Below are 13108 nucleotides of genomic sequence, written 5' to 3' on the forward strand. Positions count from 1 at the left end.
ACTGGGGTGTCAAGGATTGAAACCCAGTTGGCTGTGTGCAAGGCAAGTACGCTACCTTATCACTCTGGCCCACATATTGAACTTCTCTGTTCTCCTTTCCCCAGCCTTTACCAAGCACACAGCTCAACATTATTGATCTTGTGGACCTTTCTTTAAACACAGAATTGTTGGCTTAAGTATAAACCTCCCTGACTGTCCCCCATCAAACAAACAAACAAACAAAAGACAAAAATAAAACTATCCTCTCAAGTACATCACACAACTAATAATTGAATCTATCTAGTTTGGTCCTTTTCTTGGTTTCTTGAGTCCCAAAATGAGACAGGGAGGGCTAAGATTGTGTCTTCTCTCACCTATAACCCTTGGCCTTCTCTCTCTTCCACAGTCTACCTGGGGATGACAGGGAAGCACAAATACCAGTAGGAAAACCCCATCCAACTTAGATCTAAAAGGAGACAATGGGGTATTATTTTCCTACTGTTCAGAGGTTGAATTTCCAGCATCTTGCCCACTTTTATTTTAGAGACTGGCTATTTGCAGAATGACTTGAGAGTTCATCCCCTCTGCACCCTTATCCCAGCACTTGGATAATGAAGCTGAGCTATATTGCATGTCAATTCTTCTATATTAATAGGGTGTCACTATTTACAGCCATGAAAAACTCTTTAGCCTGTATAGACAGACACAAGATGAATGAAGGTTGGTGGGTTTCCTTCAGAGGGCACTAAGGTGACTTTAAGGATGTTGCAGAACTACCATCATCAAGGTCTGTATCCTGGAAAGGAATGTGCAGACAGATGCAGACAGTGCTTAATTCTCTCCCCATCCAACTATTTATTTTAGTCTGTTTGTTTTGTTTTGGGGCCACAACCAGTGGTACTCAAAGCTTACTCTGGCTCTGTGCTCAGAGATCACTCCTCACTCCTGAGCGGATCAAACATGGGTCTGCCATGTCCAAGACAGATGCCTTACCTACATAATTTAGCTCCCATTCCTCTCCCCCCAACTCTTAACAGCCCCCCCCCCGTACCCAATTATGTAAAGCCCTGACAAAATGAATACAAGCAGCTCTGTGAGCCCATGTGGATTTGCTCAGATTTCATTCACTTCAGGAAGCCCGAGACTGAAGAGGACTGACTGTGGATTTAGTGTATTTGTCGTACTAAAATGGAACATTCTCTAGGTAGATGGGGAGTTCTGTCTTATTTCTAATCATTGTGCTCAGCTTCCGGTCCTAAGGGAAGCCAAAGGAGAAATTTCCACAACTCCTTGTAGCAGTTTGGGAATGACCAAAAAAAAAAAAAAAAAGATGACATAGATCCCAGCTGCTTTCTCCACTTCCATCCTCTTTCCAACATTCTCCTCTCTGCCTTCCCACCCACCAGGCACCATAGAGTATGCTGTTAAGTGCCAGCATACTTAGAATCTCACTCTACCTAACAAGATTTCTTTGGGGAACTTGAAGGATATATTGGTGATATTCATCTTATTTCAGGATTTCAGGCTCACAGAGAGAAAACACGACTGATATTTTTGTCACTGATTAATTTTTCTTTGTGTGTGTGTGTGTGTGTGTGTGTGTGTGTGTGTGTGTGTGTGTGTCTTTGGCCTACACCCCACAGTGCTTAGGGGTTATTCAGGGATCTCTCCTGACAGGCTCAAGAAACCATATAGGATGATCAAGTCTGGGTTAGCCCCATGCAAGACAAGCTTCCTACTCACTGTACTATCTGGCCCCTAGCACCAATATTTTGAGCTGTGGGAATGCAGCTGGGGAAAATAGAAAGATGGAAATGGTGGTAGCTGATGCTTGACCTACCCTTGGAATATGTCCTCAAGTGCCGTGGTAGGAAATCAGGCTGGAAGGGCTGCCCATTTCTGTCCAAAAGTTATAGCATGTTAATAGGATCATGAAGGACTCTTGTTATGCCAAGCAAAATCCAAAAGAATATCTTTATCCACAAAGGTACAATGACCAGCTCTTTTTCCCTTTTCGCAGACACTTCTCTTTGAACTGGGACACTGGTGGCTTCTAGTTGCTTTGTATTCAGCTTGATGGCGTTTGTATTCAGAATTTACTATAAATGTGCCAACCTCCTTCACTCAATAACATCTGTGTGGCTATAAAGCCAGTCTCCTTCCAAGATCTTGGAGCCAAACCTGTCTTGTGAAACTAATTCCCTCTCCTTGTGTGTCCTCCCCCTCTCACACTGTGGCACTGTGTTGTGGTTCCAATTGGCACTGCTTAATTTGACCCAGTTCCTCTAAAGAGATTCTAATATTTGGCCTGCCGGGCCTGGCAGGGAGGATGCACTGTGAGGGGTGAGGAGAGGGAAGGTTGAGAGAGGAAGTGCTGCCTGGAGACTTGAGCAAACAATGAAGTGAAAGTATTGATTTGCTTCTAGCTCTCAGAACTCCAAGAGTGGCACAGCCGATCTCAATCCCCTTTCACTTGTCAAGTTATCAGCTTGGCATTTAGACCAGTGGGAAGTTGCTACAAGCTGGTTTTGCCTGAAGTGTATCAGGGAGCACCTGTTCTGAGTCATCAAGAAATGGGAAGGGACCTGAGAGATAACACAGTAGTAAACTGTTTGTCTTGCAAGCAGCTGACCCAGGACCGATGGTGGTTCAAATCCTGGCATTCCACTGAATAAAACTGATATCTTCTGAAGCCTGACAGCTTTCTACCCGCCGCTTTCACCTTAGAACCGCTGTCGTGGTCCGCGCTGGAGGAGAAAGACTTCATCCTCCATCCCTCCATCAGTCAGCCCCTTTAAGGGCTGTTATGTAACACTGGGGATCAAACCCAGATTGGCCACATGCAAGACAAACACCCTACTGCTGAATTATCAGTATAGTCTCATTCTCTGGCCCTCTCTTGCTCTCATCTCTTACACTCATTCTCTCTCTTTTTAAACTCACCCACCGACCCCCACACAGATACTTGGGAGGGATATCTCCCACTGGAGCTTATTCAACTTATTCTTCCTTTTTAAGTAACAGATCCCATTCCCACAGGTATCAGAGCAAAGGAAAAGATGGCTTAATTGATGTTAGAACCAGGGGAAAACATACACATGGAAGCCACAAAAGCCTTGGGCAGCCTGTCTTTTGAAGGGAAACATGGATTCATAAAAAGGGCTCTCCTCCAAGAGGCAAGAGGTTTGCATTCTTTTCCTCTTCCAGATCTACCTCTTTCCAGACCTAAGACTTCAGTCATTGGACTGCTTCGGTGTGTGTGAGAGGGAAGTTCCGGTGGTACTTTGAGTGTTGCAGGAGTTTCGAAAACTCCCCAAGGGCAATTATGGCACTAATGACTTGGAAATGAAAGAGTCTCATGAGCCCCAGACCACTCTCCCTCATTTGGCTCTGACCACCACACATTCGATGGCTAGTTTTCAAAAGGTATGGATCTGCTAGCCCGGTGGACTTGGGCACTTTCCATTGTCCCTAAGGGAATCTTCAAGGAACCACTTACTATCGTGGTTTCTGTCCGGCAGTTAGGTCCTCAGTTTCTCCCAGAGAAAATGTCCCCAAAAAAAGAGAGGAGTGAAAAATAAACTTAGAGACTTTATTTTCTTGTGCAAGCTTCTCAAGGAATGTGAGTTGAGACAAGGAAACTCTATAATGAAATGTAAAGGAAAGCAGCTTCAGAAATTAAAGGAGGGGCCAGAGCAGTGGTGCAGGGTGTAAGGCGTCTGCCTTGCACGCGCTAGCCTGGGACAGACCGAAGTTTGATCCTCCGGCATCCCAAATGGTCCTCCAAGCCAGAAGCAATTTCTGAGCACATAGCCAGGAGTAACCCCCTGAGCATCACTGGGTGTGCCCCCCCCCCAAAAAAAAAGAAATTAAAAGAAAACCCTTTGTTTTGGGCTTTCTCATGAGACTCTGTTTTCTTTTCTTTTCTTTTTTTTTTTGTATGTGTGTGTTTTGGGTAACACCCAGCAGCGCTCAGGGGGTTACTCCTGGCTCTACACTCAGAAATCGCTCCTGGGGGCCGGAGAGATAGCATGGAGGTAAGGCGTTTGCCTTTCATGCAGGAGGTCATCGGTTCGAATCCCGGCACCCCTTATGGTCCCCTGTGCCTGCCAGGAGCAATTTCTGAGCCTGGAGCCAGGAATAACCCCTGAGCACTGCCGGGTGTGACCCAAAAACCACAAAAAAAAAAAAAAACACTCCTGGCAGGCTCAGGGGACCATATGGGATGCCAGAATTCGAACCACCGACCTTCTGCATGCAAGACAAATATCCTACCTCCATGCTGTCTGTACAGCACCAAGACTCTGTTTTCTTTTGTCTGAGAGTCATACATACCTACCCACCAGGGCTATGGGAGGTTGAAGTGAGGGTGTGTGGTTCCCATTGGTGCTAGAGAACTAAGCAGTGCCAGGGATTAAACCCTATACAAAGCGTGCCTTCTAGCTTTCTGGCCCGTCATGGGACTCTATTACTTATTTATCTATCTATTTATTTTGGCTTTTGGGCCACACCTGGTGATGTTCAGAGGTTACTTCTGGCTCTGCACTCAGGAATCACTCCTGGAAGTACTTGGAGAACCATACCCACTGGCCTTTATTTTATTTATTTATTTATTGGTTTTTGGGTCACACCCGGCAGCGCTCAGGGGTTACTCCTGGCTCTATGCTTAGAAATCACTCCTGGCAGACTTGGGGGACCATATGGGATGCCGGGATTCGAACCAATGACCTTCTGCATGACAGGCAAATGCCTTACCTCCATGCTATCTCTCCAGCCTCTCCTTTCTTCCTTTTGTTGTTGTTGCTTTTGTTTTGTTTTAAAAGAAAGGTAGGGGCCGGGCGGTGGCGCTAAAGGTAAGGTGCCTACCTTGCCTGCGCTAACCTTGGACGGACCGCGGTTCGATCCCCCGGTGTCCCATATGGTCCCCCAAGCCAGGAGCAACTTCTGAGCACATAGCCAGGAGTAACCCCTGAGCGTTACTGGGTGTGGCCCAAAAACCAAAAAAAAAAAAAAAAAAAAGGTAGTTGAAACTTCCCTTAGGTAGCTTCAAGCTACCGGCCCCTCCCACTTCATTAATTGGCTCCTCAGCTCTTCTGAAGAATTTGTTTTTCACAGTGACTGGTTTCTTCTGGAGCTTTCCCTTCCCCAGAACTTTGGAGGAGTCAGATCACACTTCAGTGTTTTTGGTTTTGGCAGCATTAACCTACTGATCACTGACCAAGGTTCACAGTTTGTTCACTGACAATTGGGCAGAAGCTTTGATTTCTCTCTAAGAGATAAATCCCCCTTTTCCAAAGTAGTCTAAATGATATTTGTCAACGTTAATCCTGTGCCGATGCATGGCACCAGCATGACCCTGACCTACTGGGTGTTTCTGGTGCTTGCCAATGTGGTCCTGGCTGTGGTCACATGGCTCCTAAGTTTTGAGATCTCCCTCAGTCTGGACGGCATTTTGATCAGAGACAAAAGATGGTGGGCCCCAGTCTTATTTTCTTTAATGTTAAATATCATGAATGTTAGTATCTCAGCAGTAGGCAAGAATGAACAAGGGGGGGCCGGGTAGGTGGCGCTGGAGGTAAGGTGTCTGCCTTGCAAGCGCTAGCCAAGGAAGGACCGTGGTTCGATCCCCCGGCGTCCCATATGGTCCCCCCCAAGCCAGGGGCAATTTCTGAGCACATAGCCAGGAGTAACCCCTGAGCGTCAACCGGGTGTGGCCCAAAAACCAAAAAAAAAAAAAAAAAAAAAGAATGAACAAGGGGAGACTGGGTTTTAGTGGTTTTGCATCTTTAAGACCCTGGGTTTGGGGCAAGAGAGATTATATGGAGTAAGGTGCATGTCTTATGAGCCTGGAAAGGTTGTAGCAGATAAGGTACTTGCCTCGCACATAGCTGACTCAGGGTTCTATCTCAGCACCCCAATATGGTCCCCTGAGCACTACCAGGATTGATCACTGAGATCAGAGCTAGGAGCACTGTCAGATGTGACCCCCAAAACAAAACAAAACAAACAAAAAGAAACATGTAAGGGGCTTGAGGATGGAGAGAGCACAGCGGTAGCACATTTGCCTTGCAAGCGACTGATCCAGAACAGTGGTTCGAATCTTAGCATCCTATATAGTCCCCCATGCCTGACAGGAGCAATTTCTGAATGAAGAGCCAGGAGTAACCCCTGAGTGCCATTGGGTATGGCCTAAACAAACAAATGTAAGGGGCTAGAGAGGGGCTGAAGACAGCACAGCAGTAGGGTGTTTGCCTTGCACGAGTCCAACCCAGGACGGACCTGGGTTCGATTCCTGGCATCTCGCATGGTCCCCAAGCCTGCCAGGAGCCATTTCTAAGCACAGCGCCAGGAGTAACACCTGAGTGCAGTTGCAGTTGGGGTGGCCCCAAAACCAAAAAAAAATGGGGGGGGGCAGCTAGAGAGATAGTACAGTGAGTAGGGTGATTGCCTTGCATGTGACCCACCTGGGTTTAGTCCCAGGTATCCCATACAGTTCCCTGAGCACCACCAGGAGTAATTCCTGAGTGAGGATCCAGGAGTAACACCCAAGCATTACTGGGTATGGCTTAAAAATAACAAAAAGTGCATGTCTTGCATACAACCAGCCTGTTTTTTTTTGGGGGGGGGGGAGGGGGTTTGGGTCAGGGGTTACTCCTGGCTCTATGCTCCGCAATTGCTCCTGGCAGGCTCGGGGGACCATATGGGATGCCGGAATTCAAACTGCCATCCTTCAGCATGCAAGGCAAATGTCTTACCTCCATGCTATCTCTCTGGCCCCAACCAGCCTGGGTTTGATCCCCAGACCTATATACGGTCCCCTGTGCATCACCAGGTCTAGCCCTGGGTGCTATCAAGCACCACCAGGTGTGTCTTTGGATGTCCCTCACGACCATCAGGATGTCTCAGGTGATCCCAAAGCAGCACTGCATCCTGTGGTCATACACACACACACACACACACACACACACACACACACACACACACACACACACAAAATGATCCTGGGTTTCATCCTCCCAGATACGATAAGTAATGTCAGGATGGTGGGAAAGAAAAAGGATGTATCATATTTTCCCTCAACCCCATTCTCATCTTGTTTGTTTCTTTGTTTTTGGGGTATACCCTAGCAGTGCTTAGAAATTACTCCTGGCTCTGCACTCAGGAATCACCCCTGAAGTCCTAGGGGACCATGTGAGATGCTGGGAATCAACCCTGTCAGCTGTGTGTAAGGCTAGTGCTTTACTCTATCCTTTCATCTCTTTGACCCCCCCCCCATTTCTAACATTTTAGCTGGAATATTATTACAAACAGCAAACTGAATTTTTCACTCATCAGTCTCCATTAGATCCTACAAAAAATTGGAGAATCCTGGTGGCAGCTCACTCTGATCCCTTGCTCCCCAAAGTCTGCCTCTAGGGCCTGTATTTTTCATTAGAAAACTGGTGAAAGGGGGCCGGAGAGATAGCATGGAGGTAAGGCGTTTTCCTTTCATGCAGGAGGTCATCGGTTCAAATCCCGGTGCCCCATATGGTCCCCTGTGCCTGCCAGGAGCAATTTCTGAGCCTGGAACCAGAAATAACCCCTGAGCACTGCCGGGTGTGACCCAAAAACCACAAAAAAACAAAAAACAAACAGAAAACTGGTGAAAGCAATTTTGGATGTATGTAAATTCCCACCAAATAGACTTTTTTCCTTCTCCCAGGGACTCCTAAGGAGATAATTCATTGCAACAAATTACCACTTTTAATTGTTCTCAGTTCTTGATTGTTTAAACTCTGCCGCCAATTACTGCTTGCCTTCCTTCCAGTAGACTAACCTGCATTTTTTAAATTCCACTCCCCCAGAAAAAATAAACATAAGCAAAGCAATTGACAAGAAGGTGGGGGAAGCCGCTTAAAGGTTTAATTTGCTTATGACATCTTCTGGAGAGGATTTATTAGTGAACCCTGAGGTGGGCTGCCCTCTGCCTCCTCTTCGGCTCTCTACCAACACACACCACAAATGAATCTCCTGAGTGCGGGAATCCAGCTTCTTCCTCTTATTACTGCCTCATCCTTAACAAGGAATAGAGCCTCTGTGGGACTGTTTCTTTGCCTCCCGAGGGCTCAGAAGAATCCTGTCTGTTTTACTTTAGCATGGGCTCTACCTACGGGCAGAGAAGCTACTCTCAAACCACTACACAATCCGTATCATCTGAATAAGACACTATCGGCACCCTAGAGGCTGGGGAAGCCTGTAGAAGTGCTGAGTAGGAGAAGACTTTGAGTTTTGTAAAGTCGCAGTCGTTTTTTCACCTAAAAAGAATATAAGATGTTGGGGCCGTGGGATGGAGGGAGATTTGGGACATTGGTGGTGGGAATGTTGCACTGGTGAAGGGGGGTGTTCTTTACATGACTGAAACCTAATCACAATCATATTTGTAGTCAAGATGCTTAAATAAAGATATTATAAATTAAAAAAAAAAGATGTTGGGGCCGGAGCAATAGCACAGCAATAGGGTGCTTGTCTTGCACACGGCTGACCCAGGAAGGAACTAAGTTCAATCCCCGGCATCCCATATGATCCCCCAAGCCAGGAGCGATATCTGAGTGCATAACCAACCATGAGTAACCCCTGAGCGTCACTGAGTGTGCCCTTCCCCAAAAAAATGAATGTAAGATTTTTCTTTCTTAGGATAGTGTCAGAGCACATGTCAGTGATTTGTTAGGCTTCTTGTGCACTCCCAAATGGCAAAGACATCCTCCCTCTCCATGAAGATTCTAATAGCAGCTCTTTTCTCTTTCAGCACAGTCTCTTTAAGATGGACATAGATGACTGCAATGGGCGCTCCTATATGTCCGGTATGCCCTCTCCATGTTCTAATTATAAGGGGCTGGGAGAGTTCTCCTGTGAGCAGAGTAGAGAGATTCTAGCCTACCCCTAACCCTTGACAGCTCTGGTCCCAGAAGTGACATGCATGCTTGATGGTGCTTGGTCATGTGCATTTAATTTGGTCATTTTGTGTTCCCTAAAGAGTCCTTCTCTCTTCTATCCTCTTGGAAGATAAAGGAAGGGACGGGGAATGGGAAGGGGTCACAAAGGGAGATTTGGGATGAGAGGTTTGGGGTAATTGATGCAAAGAGTGGGAGGAAAATGTTTCTTCTCTCAGGCTCTGTCTGAGTTTACTGGCCAGACATGACAATCTGTCCCCACCCAGTAGCATGTAACAGGATTTCAAACCACCAAAGCTTACTGGGACCAGGGGGTTAGATCAATGGGATAATGATCACAAACACATGTCCTGCTTCAAGTTGTGTGTCTCATCCATGATTAGCAGTCATTGCCATGAGGGCAAATGGATCCAGAGGGACTCAAACTTTCATGGGTTCAAGAGAAATCAGAAATTCAGGTTTTTGAGGGCATCCCATATCCCCCCACCCCAACACTGCCAGTAGTAATTCCTGCATGCACAGCCAGAAGTAAACCCTAAACATCCCCTGGTGCAGCCCAAAAATCAAACAAAAAAATTAGGATTGTTTATGAAATCTCTCCACTTATGGGTTAGAGAGATAGCAGAGCCATTAGGGTGCTTAAATTACACATAGCTGGCTGACCTGGGTTTAAGCCCCAGCATCTCATTTAGTCCTGCCCCCATTTCCCAGAAACAACAGGAGTAATTAATGAGTGGAGAAGCAGGAGTAACCTCACCAGCATCACCAGTGTGGAAAAAACAGAAGTCTCCACTTAAAACTATGACTTGGGGCCAGAGGATGTGACTCAGTGATATAGCACATCATGTCTTTCATTTATGAGGCCCTAGGTTCAGCCAATGGGTTGACAGTTTGTACCTTGGAAACAGATTTAGACTGCAATTCTCATTTCCTCCGATCATTTTCCTTTGTCATAGCATTTTATACATTTTTGTATATGTGAAATGGTCTTACAGAGAGATCATTGCTAGTAATAAGAATGGATTTATGGGCCGAAGAGATGGCACAGTGGATATGGCGTTTGCCTTGCATAGTCAACCTGAGTTCAATCCCTGGCATCCCAAATGGTCCCCCAGCCTGGCAGGAGTGAATTCAGAGCACAGCAGGAAGTAACCTCTGAGCGCCACCCACCAGGTGTGGCCCAAAAACAAACAAACAAAAAGGATGACTTTAGAAATACAAAAATAGGGCAAAGATAGCAAGCAGCCGATCCAGGATGGATGGTGATTCGAAACGCAGCATCCCATATAGTCCTCTGTGTCTGCTAGGAGCGATTTCTGAGCATAGAGCCAATAGTAACCTCTGAGCACCACTGAGTGTGACCCAAAAACAAACAAACAAATAAAAAGAAATACAAAAATAATCAAGTATTCAAATCAGCTCCAAGTTTTAACAAGGTTTATCAAATTTTGTTGTTGTTTTTGTTTTATTTTTGTTTGTTTTTATGGAGGACTATACCCTGTAGTGCTCAGGAGACCATATAGGAAGCTAGGGATTGAACCCAGGTCAGCCATGTGCAAGGCATTTAAATGCCCTATCTACTGTACTATCACACGAGCCCCAGGTTTTATCAAATTTAACAAAGTTATCTGCAGGCCAGAATAATCGTACAATGAGTAAAAGCACTTGCCTTTCATGAGGCTGACTAGGGTTAGATCCTTGGTTCCCTGAACCCAACAGGAGTGATCCCTAAGCCAGGAGTAAGCCCTGAACATTGCCAAGTATTGCCCAAAACCAAAACAAACAAATAATAAGGGAAGAGAAGGGCTGGATAGATAGCACAGTTGTAAGGAGTTTGCCTTGCATGTGGCCAACCTGGGACAGACCCAGATTCGATTCCGGCATCCCATATGGTCCCCCAAGCCTGCAAGGAGCAAATTCTGAGTGCAGAGCCAGGATCAACCCATCCAAACACCTCCCCCCCCCCCCAAGAAAAAAGTGTAAGGAAGACCAAAATTTGCGTGGATATTTTTGTTTTTATTTTGATGAGGGGGCCACACTTGGCAGTACTCAAAGTTACCCTCAGTTGAGTGCTCATAAATCCTCCTGGTAGTGCTTGAGAAGACCTTGTAGTACTGAGGATCAAACCTGGGCTTTCTGCAAGCTAAGCATGTGATCCAGCCCATGGAGCCATCTACATGGCTTTCACAGAACTGGTTTTTGACATGATGATTATCTTTTTTTTTTTTTTTTTTGGGTTTTTGGGTTTTTGGGCCACACCCGGTGATGCTCAGGGGTTACTCCTGGCTATGCGCTCAGAAGTCGCTCCTGGCTTGGGGGACCATATGGGACACCGGGGGATTGAACCGCGGTTCGTCGTAGGCTAGCGCAGGCAATGCAGGCACCTTACCTCTAGCGCCACCGCCCGGCCCCATGATGATTATCTTTACCATAAATCCAACATAAACCCAAGGATCATTGCAGAAATAACTTTTTGTTTTTGGGTCACACGTGGTGGCGCTCAAGCATTACTCCTGGCTCTGCCTTCAAAAATAACTCCTGGCAGGTTCAGGGGACCATATGGGATGCTGGGGATCATACTCAGGTTGGGGTCATGTGCAAGACATATGTTTTACTCGCTGTTCTATCACTCCAGCTTCTACTGCAACTTTTTTTTTTTTTTTTTTTGGTTTTTGGGCCACACCCGTTTGACGCTCAGGGGTTACTCCTGGCTATGTGCTCAGAAATCGCCCCTGGCTTGGGGGGACCATATGGGACGCCGGGGGATCGAACCGCGGTCCGTTCCTTGGCTAGCGCTTGTAAGGCAGACACCTTACCTCTAGCGCCACCTTCCCGGCCCCGCAACTTTTTTTTTTAATCCTAAAATAAACCAGTATAATTCTGGGCATGTGCTAAGGGGAGAACAAGATGGCTCAGGCACAAGTCAGCATCATTGTCCACACCTTGATCAGGTTAGGCCATGACTGACCCCTTTCTCCTGTAAGGAGAAAAAAATCTGTCTGGACTGGGCTTAATATTTGCCATATCCTTGACAAAGTCACCAGAATAAAATAGAAGTATTCAATTGAAGGGCCGGAGAGATAGCACAGCAGCATTTGCCTTGCAAGCAGCCCAGCCGACCCAGGACCTAAGGTGGTTGGTTCGAATCCCGGCATCCCATATGGTCCCCCGTGCCTGCCAAGGGCTATTTCTGAGCAGATAGCCAGGAGTAATCCCTGAGCATCGCCGGGTGTGGCCCCCCCCCAAAAAAAAAAAACAGCAAAAAGAAGAAGTATTCAATTGAAAGGATATTGGTTTTTTTGTTTGTTTTATTGAATTTTGTTTGGGAGTCACACCAAGTAGTGTTCAGGGTTTATTTTTCCTGATTCTGTGCTCAGGGATCACTCCTGAAGGTTTTCTGGGGACACACCAGGAAGTTTCAAAGTGCCAGGAATTGAACCCAGGTCGGCGACATGCAGGCACCTTCCCAACTATACTGTCTCTCTGGCTCTGAAAGGGACTGAATTAAACTAAAGTCTTGGCCTTTTTGAGTAACCAGACAATCCTTCTACCTCCCAAGCAATCTGTTAAGTCTTTTCAGAAAATCATCATTGAGCCATGTTTAAATTCAGGACCCTGCTTCAGTATTGGGGAACACTCCAGTGAAAACCAATCCCTGACCTAAAACCAGGAGAGCAAAGGAGAAATTAGGAAGATGTTTAGAGAAGTATACCCCGGTGCTTTTTTCTCTCTTCCCTGGAGAACACTGGTTATCAGAATAAACGGAGGATATTAGCTATAATCGCAAGCCTTCCCCTTGTAGATTTGTAATTTTCTCGGTGAGAAGTATCCTTTGCCCAGGATGGCTTTCAAATGGAGGTTGAGGCTAGAAACCCCTCATTAATATTTTGGGATGTCTAGAAGTTAGCAGCAGCTACCTGAAAGATAAGGGGCAGGCAAGGCATGTACTCTGGAAAATAGCCCCGCAGGATGGGGCATGATAGAGCCACCTTGCAGGTCTCTGAATGCTCCTCAAAGACCATCTATGCCAGTGGTTGCAGGAGAGCTTCAGTCAGAGGTGCCTTGGACAGCTCTCTTAGAGCACCCCAAGACCCCTGCAAGGTCATGATGGTGTTTCTGCTTCCACACAATGGCCTCCCCTAGTCTGGCCACTTGATGAGGAAAGGAATCTCTCTGATTCCTCACAGAGATTTCCCACC

General features: G+C 46.4%; 1 pseudogene; it reads right to left on the minus strand.

The window, feature by feature from the left end:
- Window positions 1–665: 665 nt before the first annotated feature.
- LOC126022152 (60S ribosomal protein L27a-like) lies at window positions 666–5430 on the minus strand (annotated as a pseudogene).
- Between the last annotated feature and the right edge of the window lie 7678 nt (window positions 5431–13108).

This window comes from Suncus etruscus, chromosome 11 (genome assembly GCF_024139225.1).
Source record: "Suncus etruscus isolate mSunEtr1 chromosome 11, mSunEtr1.pri.cur, whole genome shotgun sequence".
Classification (NCBI taxonomy): Eukaryota; Metazoa; Chordata; class Mammalia; order Eulipotyphla; family Soricidae; genus Suncus; species Suncus etruscus.